Below are 16,086 nucleotides of genomic sequence, written 5' to 3'. Positions count from 1 at the left end.
TACCCACATAGATCCTTTGGTTACCTCTTCTACAGACCCAGTGATAATGTGGTCTTTGTAGCAAGAAGAGGAGTCTTTCGTGAGAGAGAATTCATAAGCCAAGGGGACAGTGGGAGGCAAATTGACCTTGAGGAGCTTCAAGAGTCAAGTGGTGAAGGAACCTCAAATGCTATCGACCAACCTGAGGAGGAAACTCCTGTTGATCCGATAGATGAGTCTGTACCTCCAAGACGTTCCACTAGGGTGAGGAACATACCTGATTTTTATTATGGTTATCACATCACCAGTGAAGGTGATACATTTATTAGTGATAGTACACTAATAGATTTGGATGAACCTAATAATTATAGGGAAGCCATGGCAGGCCCTGAGTCTGCAAAATGGAAGGAGGCTATGGACAGCGAGATTCAGTCCATGTATGACAATCAAGTTTGGAACTTGGTTGACAATGTACCAGGTCGTAAGACAGTTGGGTGCAAATGGATCTTCAAGAAGAAGACCGACATGGATGGGAAGGTACATACTTACAAAGCGCGACTGGTTGTGAAGGGCTTTACTCAAACTCCGGGAGTTGACTATGATGAGACCTTCTCACTAGTAGCTAAGATTAAGTCTATTAGAGTATTGTTAGCCATAGCTGCATTTCATGATTATGAAATATGGCAAATGGATGTCAAAACCGCTTTCCTTAATGGAAAGTTGGCTGAGGATGTTTACATGTCTCAACCAAAGGGTTTTGTCGATACAAGATACCCTAATAGAGTGGGTAAGCTTGATAAATCCATTTATGGATTGAAACAAGCATCTCGCAGATGGAATCTTTTCTTTGATGAGAAATTCAAAGAGTTTGGCTTTTCTAGGAGTGAGGATGAGTCTTGTGTGTATGTCAGGGCTAGTGGGAGCATAGTTAGCTTCTTGGTGTTGTATGTGGATGACATACTTCTCATAGGAAACGACGTCCCAACCTTGCAGGAGGTTAAGTCCTGGCTTGGGAAGTGTTTCGCTATGAAGGAGCTTGGCAAAGCTGCCTATATCCTAGGGATAAGGATATTGAGAGATAGGAGTAAAAGACTAATTGGACTTAGTCAAAGTACTTACTTGGATAAGGTGCTGAAGAGGTTCAGCATGCAAGAATCCAAGAAAGGGGAATTACCCGTCCAGAGTAATGCCAAGCTGAGTAAGACTCAGAGTCCGAGTACAGAGGCTGAGATAGCTAAGATGAGTCATATACCATATGCTTCCGCTGTGGGCTCGATCATGTATGCTATGACTTGTACTCGCCCTGATGTGGCCTTTGCTTTGAGCATGGTCAGTAGATATCAAGGGAACCCTAGCAAGGCACACTAGACAGCGGTAAAGAACATTCTCAAGTATCTGCGGAGGACTAAGGATTGGGTCCTTACCCTCGGAGGCAGTGATGACTTGAGAGTAGAAGGATATAGCGATGCTAGCTTCCAGACTGATAGGGATAATTTCCGCTCTCAGTCAGGCTGGGTCTTTATCCTAAATGGAGGGGCAATTACTTGGAAAAGTTCCAAGCAGGAGACAGTAGCTGATTCTACTTATGAATCAGAGTACATAGCAGCAAGTGAAGCAGCTAAGGAGGCGATATGGCTAAAGAACTTCATCGGAGACCTTGGAGTTGTACCAGCTATAAAGGAGCCAATGGAAATTTTCTGTGACAGCGAAAGTGCGGTTGCTTTGGCTAAGGAACCGAGAGATCACGGGAGATCTAGGCACATTGACAGAAAATACCATTTCATCAGACATCGAGTAGAAGAAGGAATCCTCGTGGCTAAGAGGGTATCATCAGATGAGAACCCGACAGATCCCCTCACGAAGGGACTGAGCAGGGTTAAGCATTTACAGCATGCGAGGCGCATTGGGCTGAAGGATGATATTAGTTTCAATAATTAGATTCCTGAAACTTGTAAAATGTAATTGACATTTGATGATAAATAAAAGTTGTTATTTATTTATGAGTAAGGTGTTACTATCTTGTGTTGATTGTTTACTATGTTTCAATTTTGCATGTTTTTACTTCCAGAATAATTATGTTATTATTCAAACCTTCCACAGTCAGTCAAACTTTGGAAGTAAGTATTGATTTAAGACTGTCATGAATTTGGCTTGTATGATTTGTCTAAAAGTGCTTTGGACAATGCAATGGTTGCTACAACATTCATGAGTACTCATAAGGGCTGAGTATTGGATCCAACCCACGCTCACTTGCATCACCTCATGGAATTTATCTCGAGTGATCGTGAGACGGTAATATCATATAAATCTTCAAACCTAGAGATATGAGTTGTTGACTATGAGTTGGTTATTAATTGATTGCACGAAAACGCATTGGTAACTCGATGTCATAAAACGTGCCTTTGTGAATAATTCAACAAGTAGTTAGTACAAGCATATCAGTCGAAGTTTATCTGTTCCTTCTAGAAATAGAAGCGATATATGGGCCCCTCGATGATTTGGTTTTGACCTATGTACCGGGCCCAGTCAGAACCTAATTGATGTGTTCAATTTAGTTCTATGTCGGAACAAATCAGAGATCGAGAAACAAATGCTGGACAATAAGTAAGACCATGTTCCATGTGTTTGTCCGGCTGATATCATGAGAACAAAGGATTATATGATCACTTATCTTAAATGGCGTATCATCATCATCTCAGTTCCGAGAGACTTTGAAAGAGCTACGATTGCTAGTCGGATTTTGAAGTCATATTTGCAAATATAGTTATTAGACTTATCCAAGTGGGAGACTGTTGGATATAGTGTCTAAGTCCATAACTTTATTTGGTATGTACTTGACCCGACCCGGCATGGTCCATTTGGGTTGCATGGCATTGCAATACTTGGATAGACTAGATGAGAGAATAAGGCACTTATGATTATTAATATATTATAAGTTCTAATATATTAATAATAGTATTATTTAATTAGTATTGATCAAGTATTAATCTAGTATTAATTTGGTGATCAAAGTGAGACTAATTAAATATATAGGGTTGATTATGACAATCATCAATTCTTTTATGGTGGATTAATGATCCATGGTTTATGGGTTTGGTTATAACCATATGGAGCTCCATGGATAGTCCATGGGAGTTACAAACCCATGGGTCATGAGAAATCAAGAGTCATGACAATTAAGGGCATTCATGTGTAAACCCTAATTGTGACAACACTATAAAAGGAACCCTATGGCTAGCAAAATCGTGACCTAGTTTTTCTAGTGAGGGCATAACCGATTTTCAAGTGTAAGAAGTATTCTCTCAAGTTATTCCAAGTCTTGTGGTGTTGTATGAAGCATTTGAGGCACAACATTTGGGGTGCTAGGCTCACAAAGTCTTGAAGGAATCCAAGCAACAACAAGGTATGTATTTCTACTAGTTTTATGTTCTATGTAATACCCATGCCATGCTAGTTAGGAAATAACCTTGAAAAGAAATTTGCATGTATATAGAGAAAACATAGATTCAAGGTTATTAGGGTTGCATGTACATTTAGGAAGTGTTAGAATGCTCAAAACCCATCAGTTCTGCCATACATTGAACCTTTTCCAATGTTTCAGAATTATACTTAAACTTGTAAGCATAACCATGTTTACTAAACCTTAGTAAATCATGACAAATAGTCTTATCGATCTTTGTGGTGGATCTTGACCAGCGCACACCCAGTGTACCCGATCTCTTAGTCCTTCACTTGACTCACATATACATGTGAACAAGGAATTTAGTCTTAATTTACCAAAGATGAAAATTCTCATTCATCATACAATACAACTTGCATGATTCCAAGTTTCTGTCCAATTGAAACTTGGGTGATGAGAATATTTTCTTATTTGGCAAATAATCGACACTACCACAAACGAAAGAACCAAATTCATATTGCTAACATAGAAACATACAAATATAAATTTTCACAAAAGCCATTGCAAGGAGATATAATAAAAATAAAACCAAAATTTTATTTATTTATAAAATGCGGAAAAAACTTTTCCTTACAATGCACTTACAAATGAAAACTATGTTATTACATATTTCCTAGCAATCTATCATAACTCCTAAGCAGCAGCTCAAAAATCTGATCTTCGAAACATGCGATTGAAATTCATCTTCGCGATCAGATTCAACATACTCTTCCTTTAAGCTTCCTTCCCTTTGCATGATCCTACAAAACATCAAAATGCAACCTTGTCACATCATGTATTAAGAATCAACAATTAGGAACTTAATAGAGTTAGACAGTAGACTTACCTGAAGTAGAGTCAAACTTTTCGATTCTACCTTTTCTCAGATCTTTCAGCTAGTCAGGGCAGCTTCGCAACCAATGCCCCTTCTCTTGGCAACAGAAACATATGGACTCTTTGGAAGTGGTACACGGGACAATCTCAGACTTAGCCTTTCTCTTTCCCTTGGAAAGAGAAATCTTTTCTGGACTTCCAATGTTACCATTGTCAATGTCCACAGAAGTTTGGGGAGTAGATCTTCCTATCAAATTTGCTTTTCCAGTGCGCCACATCATTGTTGATTCAGCAGCAACAAGCAAATAGTTAAGATCAATAAGGGTCATGTCGTGGTCTGTCACATAGTAGTCCTTAATGATCTCACTATATGACTCAGGAACTGACTGAAGAACCCAGTCAACAGCGAGCTTCCTTGAGACTTCGACACCTAATACTCTCAGCGTGTCAATATGCGACTTCATCTCCAAGACGTGAGTACACACAGGCCTTCCATCTTGATGTTTCATTACAAGTAGGGCTTGAGTGACCTTGAATTTTTCAAGCCTTTGAACTTGTGGGTTAGGGAGAATTATTGGAGGAGGTGGAGGAAGTGAAGTATGACTTCCACGATCCAACCACAAGACATCATCTTCAAGAGGAAAGCTTGTTCCAAAAGATTTGGGGAAGACCATAGTTGTCTGAACTAGACATCTACAATGGGAGAAATTCAAGCTAGTTGATTTAAGTCCTTAATATAACACCCAAATGAAATATTAAGGCTAGAACCCAACACAATATTATACAATTTGGAAGAGGGATGCCGTAATCCAACTTGCAAAATATTTGAAGGTAGATAAATGACGATTTACCAATTTCCATCATGAAAAACGAAAAAGAATTTTAGGTTTTAAGTGAATTGAAATTCCTAGATCCTTTGAGATTCATTGAAACTTTCAGTGGCATGTTTAAATCTCGATTGTTCCATTCAAGTTTGTGACTGGGATGCCGAGGATCACAAACAAGGTGTGAATAACCATGCAAATTAGCTTGGTACACCCAATGTTACAACCACCTAATCAATGTGCCGGTTAACCACACACGCTCCATTGATCTATGATTAACATCAAGCTACCCTTTGCCACGCACTGTCAGTCCAGATTAGTGTGTCAGATAACCAAACACGCTCCACTAACGGCTTAATAAGGTGCAAAGTGCAATTTCATGGGCTAGCACCATATTCACATTTTCCTAAGTAACTAAGATTGGGAATTTATAAGTGTTTAGTGACTTTATATTTATCATTATACTTTTAATGAAGGGAGAATTAGAGTCCTATCCTACCCGTTCGGATAACGACCCTCCACCAATCAAGGAAGCGGTGGGTGAGAGTGGACACCCATTTAACTGCCATTTTATAGGCAGTAACCTTATACCTCCCTTATAGACCGACTTCGTAAATGAGGCCTACTAACGGTAAGACTGACTTTGTTCTTTTACATATATATAAATATTAAACCTATAATATTATAATAGTATAATGGTAGAATTTTAAACTTTAAAATTCTAGGGTTTGGAATTAAATGTTTCAAAGGTTAGACTTTTACATTTACAAATTCCAGAACTTGAGGGCAAGTGTCGAACTATTCAAAAACTTTTGGAATCCATAACTTATGAGTTTAATATAGGTTTTAATGAAAAGTCTCTTGAAAATCCATAACTTGAGAACAAGTTATGGAGTTCATAAAAACATTTATGGACAAAGACTCTCCAAGTTCATAACCTTTAAGTTTAATGATATCTTTAAAAGAAAAACTTTTCATTTTTCATAACTTGAGGACAAGTTAAGGAATTCATCAAAAAATTTAGATCAACTATTGTAACTTACAAAAATCAAACAATTTTGTCTATGATCTAAATGAAAGTCATAAGAACAAGACAATTCATATCAAACAAATTTCATGTAATTAGCATGACCATATAAACTAATACAAAACATGAAACTTTGACAATTGTCCAATTCCAGCTTAAAATTCGAAAATCTGCACTCTGGACAACCAACTCGTCGAATGTATGAACCAACTCGGCGAGTTGGATGAATTTGTGCTTGGACTCGGCAAGTCCCCTAGTGGACTCGGCGAGTCCACTGTCCAGAATAGCAGAAAATCGATTTTAAAGCATTTTCAAGCAAGTAGCATCAAGTGTAATTGAAAACAATCCTAGTCTCTGATACCACTGTTGGGTTTTGAGCATTCTAACACTCCTAAGGTGTGCATGCAACCCTAAATAGCTTGGATCTATGCTTTCTCTATTATACATGCAAACTTGAACTTTCCAACGTATTACCCTAACTAGCATACAAAACTTTGATACTTGGGTAATAAAACAAGTTAGAAAACATACCTTTTGTTGTAGTTGGAAGCCTTGGACCTTTAAGAACTTAAGCCTTGGGATGTCATTTTCAATGAGTAGTATGTCATCCACATACAATACCTAAAAGTTAACTATACTCCCACTAGCCTTGACATATACACATGACACGTCTTCACTCCTCGAAAAGCCAAACTCTTTGACTTTCTCATTAAAACAAAGATTCCATCTGCGAGGTGCTTGTTTCAATCCATAGATGGATTTCTCAAGCTTACACACTCTATTAGGGTACTCTGCACTGACAAAACCCTCTGACTGACTCATGTAAACATCCTCAACCAACTTTCCAGTAAGGAAAGCAGTTTTGACATCCATTAGCCATAATTCATCGTCATGAAATGCAGCAATGGCTAGCATAACCCTAATAGACTTAATCTTTGCTACTGGTGAAAAGGTTTCATCATAATCAACTCCCGGAGTTTGAGAAAAACCCTTTGCAACCAGTCGCGCCTTATAAGTGTGTACATTACCATCCATGTCGGTCTTCTTCTTGAAGATCCATTTGCACCCGACTGTCTTGCGACCTGGTACATTGTCAACGAAGTTCCAAACTTGATTGTCATACATGGATTGTATCTCGTTGTCCATAGCCTCTTTCCATTTAGCAGCCTCAGGGCCTGGCATGGCTTCCGTGTAGCTGTTAGGTTCATCCAGACTTACCAGTGTGCTATCACTGATAAATGTATCACCTTCTACAGTAATATGGAAACCATAGTAATGCTCAGGTGCATTCCTAACTCTCGTGGAACGCCTCAGAGGTACAGATTCTTCTGTTGGATCAACATGGGTTTCCTCCTCAGGTTGATTGCTAGGGTTTGAGGTTCCTTCACCACCTGACTCTTGAATTTCTTCAAGGTCAATTTGCCTCCCACTGTTTCCTTGGCTTATGAATTCTCTCTCTCGAAAGACTCCTCTCCTTGCTACAAATACCACATTATCATTGGGTCTGTAGAAGAGGTAACTAAAGGATCTTTGTGGGTAGCCGATGAAAATACACCTCTCACTTCGAGCTTCGAGCTTATCGTGAGACTCACGCCTCACAAAAGCCTCGCAACCCCAAATATTGATGTAGTCTAGATTGGGAACTTTTCCAGTCCACATTTCGGGAGGTGTTTTGGCAACCTTTTTGGTAGGGACTAGATTAAGGATATGGGCGGCAGCCTCTAAGGCATACCCCCAAAATGAGATTGGTAGCGAAGCTCGACTCATCATGGAACGAACCATATCCAACAAGGTTCGATTGCACCCTTCAGCCACACCATTCAACCGTGGTGTCCTGGGAGGTGTCAATTGTGAGACAATCCCACATTCCTTAAGATAGTCAAGGAACTCCGTACTAAGATACTCACCACCTCGATCGGATCGAAGCATCTTAATGTTCCTGCCCAACCGATTCTCCACTTCCTGTTTAAACTCTTTGAACTTTTCAAAGGTTTCTGACTTATGCTTGATTAAGTAGACATATCCATATCTACTAAAACCATCAGTAAAAGTCACATAGAAGCGGTTAGCATCCGTTGTGGTGGTTCTGAAGGGTCCACGCACATCAGTGTGTACAAGATCCAACAAACCTTCACCCCTAGCACAGGTACCAATGAAGGGTGACTTTGTCATTTTCCCAAGTAAACAAGATTCACAACTATCATCTGAATTTAGGTCAAATGAAACCCAAGACTCCATCCTTTTGGAGTTGGCCTATGCGTTTCTTGCTTGCATGTCCAAGACGACAATGCCATAATGATGCTTTATCCAAACTAGAGGAAGAATCAATACACAATACATTATTTCCTAGGTTATCTACAACCGACACAGTTTCATACACACCATCAAAAGGTAATGCTTTAAAATAAAGAACATTATTAAAGAAAGCATTAATACCACCACTATCATTATCAAATGAAAAGGTAAAACCTTGTTTGTACAAACCATGAAAGGAAATAACATTTCTTGCTATTTCAGGCGAATAACAACATTTATTCAAATCTAATGTTAACCCACTACTTAGCAATAAAGAATAAACTCCAATCTTGGTGACAGGTGTAACTTTCCTATTTCCCATGATCAAGTTTATATTCCCATGCTCCACATTCTCACTTCTTCTTAGTCCCTGCAAATCACAACATATGTGAATACCACAACCTGTATCAAGGACCCAAGGATTAGAATAGGGTGAGTTATTAGACAATGTAGTGTAAATACCTGCATGGTTGGGTTTTACTTCCCATCCTTAACATCTTGTTGGTACTTTGGGCGGTTTCGCTTCCAGTGCCACTTTTCATGGAAATAGAAGCATTCAGCCTCTTTAGGGTTAGCAGAAGGAGTGACGAAACCTTTCTTAGTTCCATGGTACGACGCTGATTGCCAAGGCGTCGTATCGCCTCATGTCACCTGCGATGCAGCAGTTGTCCTCTCAAATTTAGGAGTTGTTGGGCAAGCAGTTTATCAGGCCGAGCAGTTCATCATGGGGAGCACCGATTATGTTCGTGAAGAAGAAGGATCATTCTCATCGTATGCTGAAAGACTATCGGGAGTTGAACAAGATGATGGTAAAGAATAGTTACCCACTCCCTAGGATAGATGATATCTTCGACCAGTTGCAGGGTGCATCTTGGTTCTTCAAGATTGATCTGATGTTAGGTTACCACCAGATGAGAGTCATGGAGGAGGATGTGGATAAGAAAACATTTCGAACTTGTTATGGTCATTATGAGTTCTTAGTGATGTTGTTTGGTCTCACCAACGCACCTACACCATTCATGGATCTGATGAACCGAGTATGTAGGCCAATGCTCGACTAGTCAGTTATTATTTTCATTGATGATATTATGGTCTAATATAACACCACCTAGCAGCATGAGGAGCACCTTAGAGAGATATTTAGAGTAATGAGACATGAGAGGCTTAATGCCAAGTTCTCCACGTGTGAGTTCTGGTTAAAAGAGGTCCAGTTTCTGGGAAACCTCTTCAATCAGAATGGGATTCTCGTCGATCCGGAAAAGATTGAGGTAGTGATGCAGTGGGAGGTCCCAAAGTCTTCATTTTAGATTAGGAGTTTTCAGGGATTGGTTGGGTATTATCGAAGGTCCATCCAGGATTTCTCCAAGATTATAGTTCCTCTTACCCGTCTGACAAAGAAAGGGGTGAATTTTCGTTGGGGGCATGAGCAACAGACTGCATTTGAGAGTCTAAGGAGGAAGCTATGTGAGGCCCTAATATTGACCCTTCCTGAGGGTGTTAAGGAATTTGTTGAAGGGTTTTGAGAATTCTAACACTCCTATGGTGTACATGCAACCCTAGAAACCTTGGATCTATGTTTTACTATGATACATGCAAATTTGATTTTCCAAGGCTCTTAACCTATCTAGCATGGCATGGGGAACTTTTAAACATAAATGATAGAAGAAGAACATACCTTTTGTAGTTTGGATTCCTTGAGAACCTTGTGAGCCTAGCACCTCAAGTGTGATGCCTCAAATGTCTCACAGAACACTACAACACTTGGAATAACCTTGAGAGAAGTTTCACTAAACCTCAAAATTGTATTGCCCTCTCTTGTACACGTAGTAGTACCGATTTTGCTAGACTAGGGGTCTTTATATAGTTGTGACACAAGTAGGGTTACACCATGTAAACGCTAATTGTCATGGCTTTCAATATTCCATGATCCATGGGTTTGTAACCTCCATGGACTATCCATGGAGCACCTTATGGGTTTTAACCCAATCCATACAAACCATGGATCATTAGCCCACCATACAAGAATAGATGATTTACACAATCAACCCCATATACTTAATTAGTCTCTTTTTGATCACTTAATTAATTCCAAATTAATTCTTTGATCAATACTAATTAAATAATATTATTAATATATTAGAAATTATAATATATGAATAAACCTTAAGTGTCCTTTCTCTCAATTTGGTCAATCCAAGTATTGCAATGCCATGCAACCCAAATGGACCATGCCGGGTCGGGTCAAGTACATACCAGATATAGTTATGGACTTAGACATTATATCCAACAGTCTCCCACTTGGATAAGTCGAATAACTATAACTACAAGTATGACTTCAGGAACCGATCAGCAATCGTAGCTCTTTCAAGGTCTCGCGGAACTGAGATGATGATGATACTCCATTTAAGATATGTGATCATATAATCCTATGTTCTAGATATCAACCAGACAAATACATGGAACAATGTCATACTTATTATCCAGTAGTTTGTTTCCCGATTTCCGATTTGTTTGACATAGAACTTAATTGAACACATCAACTTAGTTCTGACCGGGCCCGGTACATGGGTCAACACAAAATCATCGAGGGGCCCAAATATCGCTTCTAATCAAAGATGGAATAGATAAACTTCGACTCATATGCTTGTTCTACTACTTGTTGAATTATACACAAAGGCACGTTTTACAACCTCGAGTTACCAATGCGTTTTCGTACAATCAATGTATAACCAACTCATAGGCAACAAGTCATATCTCCAGGTTTGAAGACTTATCTGATATTACCGTCTCGCGATCACTCGAGATAAATTCCATGAAGTGATACCAGCGAGCGTGGGTTGAATCCAATACTCAGAACTTATGAGCACTCATGAGTGTTGTAGCAACACTTTGCTATGTCCAACATCTTAGACATCTACAAGCCAACTCACGACAGTCTTGATTCATATCTACTTCCAACATATGACCGACTATGGAGAATTTGAATAATATGATATACCATAACATAATTATTCTGGAAGTCAAAACATGCAAAATGAAACGATAGTAAACGATTGACAAAAGATAGCAACACTTTACTCATAAATAAAGAAAACTTTTATTCATCATCAAATGTCAATTACACTTTACACATTTCAAAACTATCTACCTACTAAAACTAATATCATCCTTCAGCCCTATGCGCCTTTCATGCTGGAGATGCTTACCCCTGCTCAGTCCCTTCGTGAGGGGATCTGCCGGGTTCTCATCCGATGATACCCTCTTTGCCACGAGGAGTCTTTCTTCTATTCGATGTCTGATGAAATGATATTTTCTGTCGATGTGTCTGGATCTCCCGTGATCCCTTGGTTCCTTGGGTAAGGCAACTGCACTTTCACTATCACATAAAATCTCTATAGGCTCTTTTATAGCTGGTACAACTCCAAGGTCTCCAATGAAGTTCTTTAGCCATATAGCCTTCTTTGTTGCCTCGCTTGCCGCTAGATACTCAGATTCACAAGTTGAATCAGCCACTGTCTCCTGCTTGGAACTTTTACAGGAAATTGCTCCTCCGTTTAAGGTAAAGACCCAGCCTGACTGAGAGCGGAAATTATCCCTATCAGTCTGGAAGCTAGCATCACTATACCCTAATACTCTCAAGTCATCACTCCCACCGAGGGTAAGGACCCAGTCCTTAGTCCTCCGCAGGTACTTGAGAATGTTCTTTACCGTAGTCCAGTGAGCCTTGCCAGGGTTCCCCTGATATCTGCTGACCATGCTCAATGCAAAGGCCACATCAGGACGAGTACAACTCATAGCATACATGATTGAGCCTACAGCGGAAGCATAAGGTACTCGACTCATCTCAGCTATCTCAGCCTCTGTACTCGAGCTCTGAGTCTTACTCAGTCTGACGTTACTCTGGATCGGTAATTCTCCGTTCTTGGAATTATGCATGCTGAACCTATTCAGCACCTTATCCAAGTAGGTACTCTGACTAAGTCCAATTAGTCTTTTACTCCTGTCTCTCAAAATCCTTATCCCTAGGATATAGGCATGTTCAACAAGGTCCTTCATAGAGAAACACTTCCCATGCCAGGATTACACTTCCTGCAGAGTTGGGATGTCATTTCCAATGTGTAGTATGTCATCCACATACAATACCAAAAAGCTAACTATACTCCCACTAGCATTGACATATACACATGACTCGTCTTCACTCCTCGAAAAGCCAAACTCTTTGACTTTCTCATCGAAACAAAGATTCCATCTACGAGGTGCTTGTTTCAATCCATAAATGGATTTCTCAAGCTCACACACTCTATTAGGGTACTCTGCACTGACAAAACCCTCTGACTGACTCATGTAAACATCCTCAGCCAATTTTCCATTAAGGAAAGCAGTTTTGACATCCATTTGCCATAATTCATAGTGATGAAATGCAGCAATGGCTAGCATAACCCTAATAGACTTAATCTTTGCTACTGGTGAAAAGGTTTCATCATAATCAACTCCCGGAGTTTGAGAAAAACCCTTTGCAACCAGTCGCGCCTTATATGTGTGTACATTACCATCCATGTCGGTCTTCTTCTTGAAGATCCATTTGCACCCGACTGTCTTGCGACGTGGTACATTGTCAACGAAGTTCCAAACTTGATTTTCATACATGGATTGTATCTCGTTGTCCATAGCCTCTTTCCATTTAGCAGCCTCAGGGCCTGCCATGGCTTCCGTGTAGCTGTTAGGTTCATCCAGACATACCAATGTGCTATCACTGATAAATGTATCACCTTCCGCAGTAATATGGAAACCATAGTAATAATCTTGTGCATTCCTAACTCTCGTGGAACGCCTCAGAGGTACAGACTCTTCTGTCGGATCAACATGAGTTTCCTTCACCACTTGACTCTTGAATTTCTTCAAGGTCAATTTGCCTCCCACTGTTTCCTTGGCTTATGAATTCTCTCTCTCGAAAGACTCATCTCCTTGCTACAAAGACCACATTATCACTGAGTCTGTAGAAGAGGTAACCAAAGGATCTCTGTGGGTAGCCGATGAAAATACACCTCTCACTTCGAGCTTCGAGCTTATCGTGAGACTCACGCCTCACAAAAGCCTCGCAACCCCAAATATTGATGTGGTCTAGATTGGGAACTTTTCCAGTCCACATTTCGGGAGGTGTTTTGGCAACCTTTTTGGTAGGGACTAGATTAAGGATATGGGCGGCAGCCTCTAAGGCATACCCCCAAAATGAGATTGGTAGCGAAGCTCGACTCATCAGGGAACGAGCCATATCCAACAAGGTTCGATTGCACCTTTCAGCCACACCATTCAACCGTGGTGTCCTGGGAGGTGTCAATTGTGAGACAATCCCACATTCCTTAAGATAGTCAAGGAACTCCGTACTAAGATACTCACCACCTCGATCGGATCGAAGCATCTTAATGTTCCTGCCCAACTGATTCTCCACTTCCTGTTTAAACTCTTTGAACTTTTCAAAGGTTTCTGACTTATGCTTGATTAAGTAGACATATCCATATCTACTAAAACCATCAGTAAAAGTCACATAGAAGCGGTTAGCATCCGTTGTGGTGGTTCTGAAGGGTCAACGCACATCAGTGTGTACAAGATCCAACAAACCTTCACCCCTAGCACAGGTACCAATGAAGGGTGACTTTGTCATTTTCCCAAGAAAACAAGATTCACAACTATCATCTGAATTTAGGTCAAATGAAACCCAAGACTCCATCCTTTTGGAGTTGGCCTATGCGTTTCTTGCTTGCATGTCCAAGACGACAATGCCATAATGATGCTTTATCCAAACTAGAGGAAGAATCAATACATAATACATTATTTCCTAGGTTATCTACAACCGACACAGTTTCATACACACCATCACAAGGTAATGCTTTAAAATAAAGAACATTATTAAAGAAAACATTAATACCACCACTATCATTATCAAATGAAAAGGTAAAACCTTGTTTGTACAAACCATGAAAGGAAATAACATTTCTTGCTATTTCAGGCGAATAACAACATTTATTCAAATCTAATGTTAACCCACTACTTAGCAATAAAGAATAAACTCCAATCTTGGTGACAGGTGTAACTTTCCTATTTCCCATGATCAAGTTTATATTCCCATGCTCCACATTCTCACTTCTTCTTAGTTCCTGCAAATCACAACATATGTGAATACCACAACCTGTATCAAGGACCCAAGGATAAGAATAGGGAGAGTTATTAGACAATGTAGTGTAAATACCTGCATGGTTGGGTTTTACTTCCCATCCTTAACATCTTGTTGGTACTTTGGGCGGTTTCGCTTCCAGTGCCACTTTTCATGGAAATAGAAGCATTCAGCCTCTTTAGGGTTAGCAGAAGGAGTGACGAAACCTTTCTTAGTTCCATTTGAAGAGGAGCCATCAAGAGACTTTCCCTTGGTACCCTTCGAAGGGCTCTTCCTCTTCTTTACATTGCCTTGCCCGTTTGCCAAGACAGGGGTCGCGGTAGGAGTAGGAGTAGTAACAACTGACTTACCTTTATGACCACTTTCTGCGATCTTCAGAAGTCCTTGAAGTTTGCTGAGTGTAACTTCCTCCTTGTTCATGTGGTATGTCATGCGGAATTGATCATAACACGAAGGTAGGGAGTGCAAAATGATATCAATTGCCAACTCCTCTGGGAAGTTCACATTCAGTTTCAGCAAACGGTCCATATAACTTTGCATTTTCTGCATGTGGCCTGTGATGGATTCACCATCCTTCATCCTGGTTGTTATCATAGAAGAGATGATTTCATATCGCTCTTGACGAGCACTCTAATGGTAGCGGTCCATCAAATCCTGGTGCATCCCAAAAGGATAGTAGTCCTCATATGACTTTTGGAGCTCAGCTGTCATTGTGGCCAACATGATACAAGCCACTTTAGTGGCATCTCTCTCATGTGCCTGATATTCACCGATCTCCTCAGGAGTAGCAGATGACTCATCAAGTTCCTTAAGCTCCTTGTCGAGGACATATTCCTTGTCCTCATACCGAGTGACCATCCTGATGTTCCTGATCCAATCCATAAAGTTGGATCCATCAAAGATGCTTCTCCCACAAAGGTTCATGAGAGAGAAGGAGCCAGTAGGGTTTGAGCCAGAAGAAGCATTGTTGGAAGACATCTGAAAAGAAGAAAGTCAAGTTTAGATTAGATATAAAGATAGTCCTTAATAAGACACCCAAATGTAATATTAAGGCTAGGACCCAACACAATATTTTAAAACTTAGAAGAGGGATGTCGTAATCAAAGCTATAAAATATTTGAAGGTGTGCCCTTCAGGTTTTGTGACTGGGATGCCGAAGATCACAAAACAAGGTGTGAAGTAACCATGCAAATTACTTGGTACCCTTAATATTTACCCCTCAATCGATGTGTCGGTTAACCACACGCTCTCCATCGATACTATGATAAACATTAAGTTACCCTTTTCCTACCTTGTTAAGTCCAGGTTAGTGTGCCGGTTAACCACACACGCTCCACTAGCGACTTAATCAAAGTGCAAAGTCTAATCTCATGGGTTAGCACCTTATTCACATTTTCCTAAAGTAACTAAGATTGGGAATTTATAAAACATTTAGTTAATTTATTTTTCATCATACTTTTAATGAAGATTTAAAGTCCTTGTCCTACCCGTCCGGTTAACGACCCTCCACCAGTCA

This window comes from Lactuca virosa, chromosome 4 (assembly GCF_052849685.1).
Source record: "Lactuca virosa cultivar CGN04683 chromosome 4, Lactuca_virosa_CGN04683_v6, whole genome shotgun sequence".
NCBI lineage: Eukaryota > Viridiplantae > Streptophyta > Magnoliopsida > Asterales > Asteraceae > Lactuca > Lactuca virosa.
Note: the sequence above shows the minus strand (reverse complement) of the source record.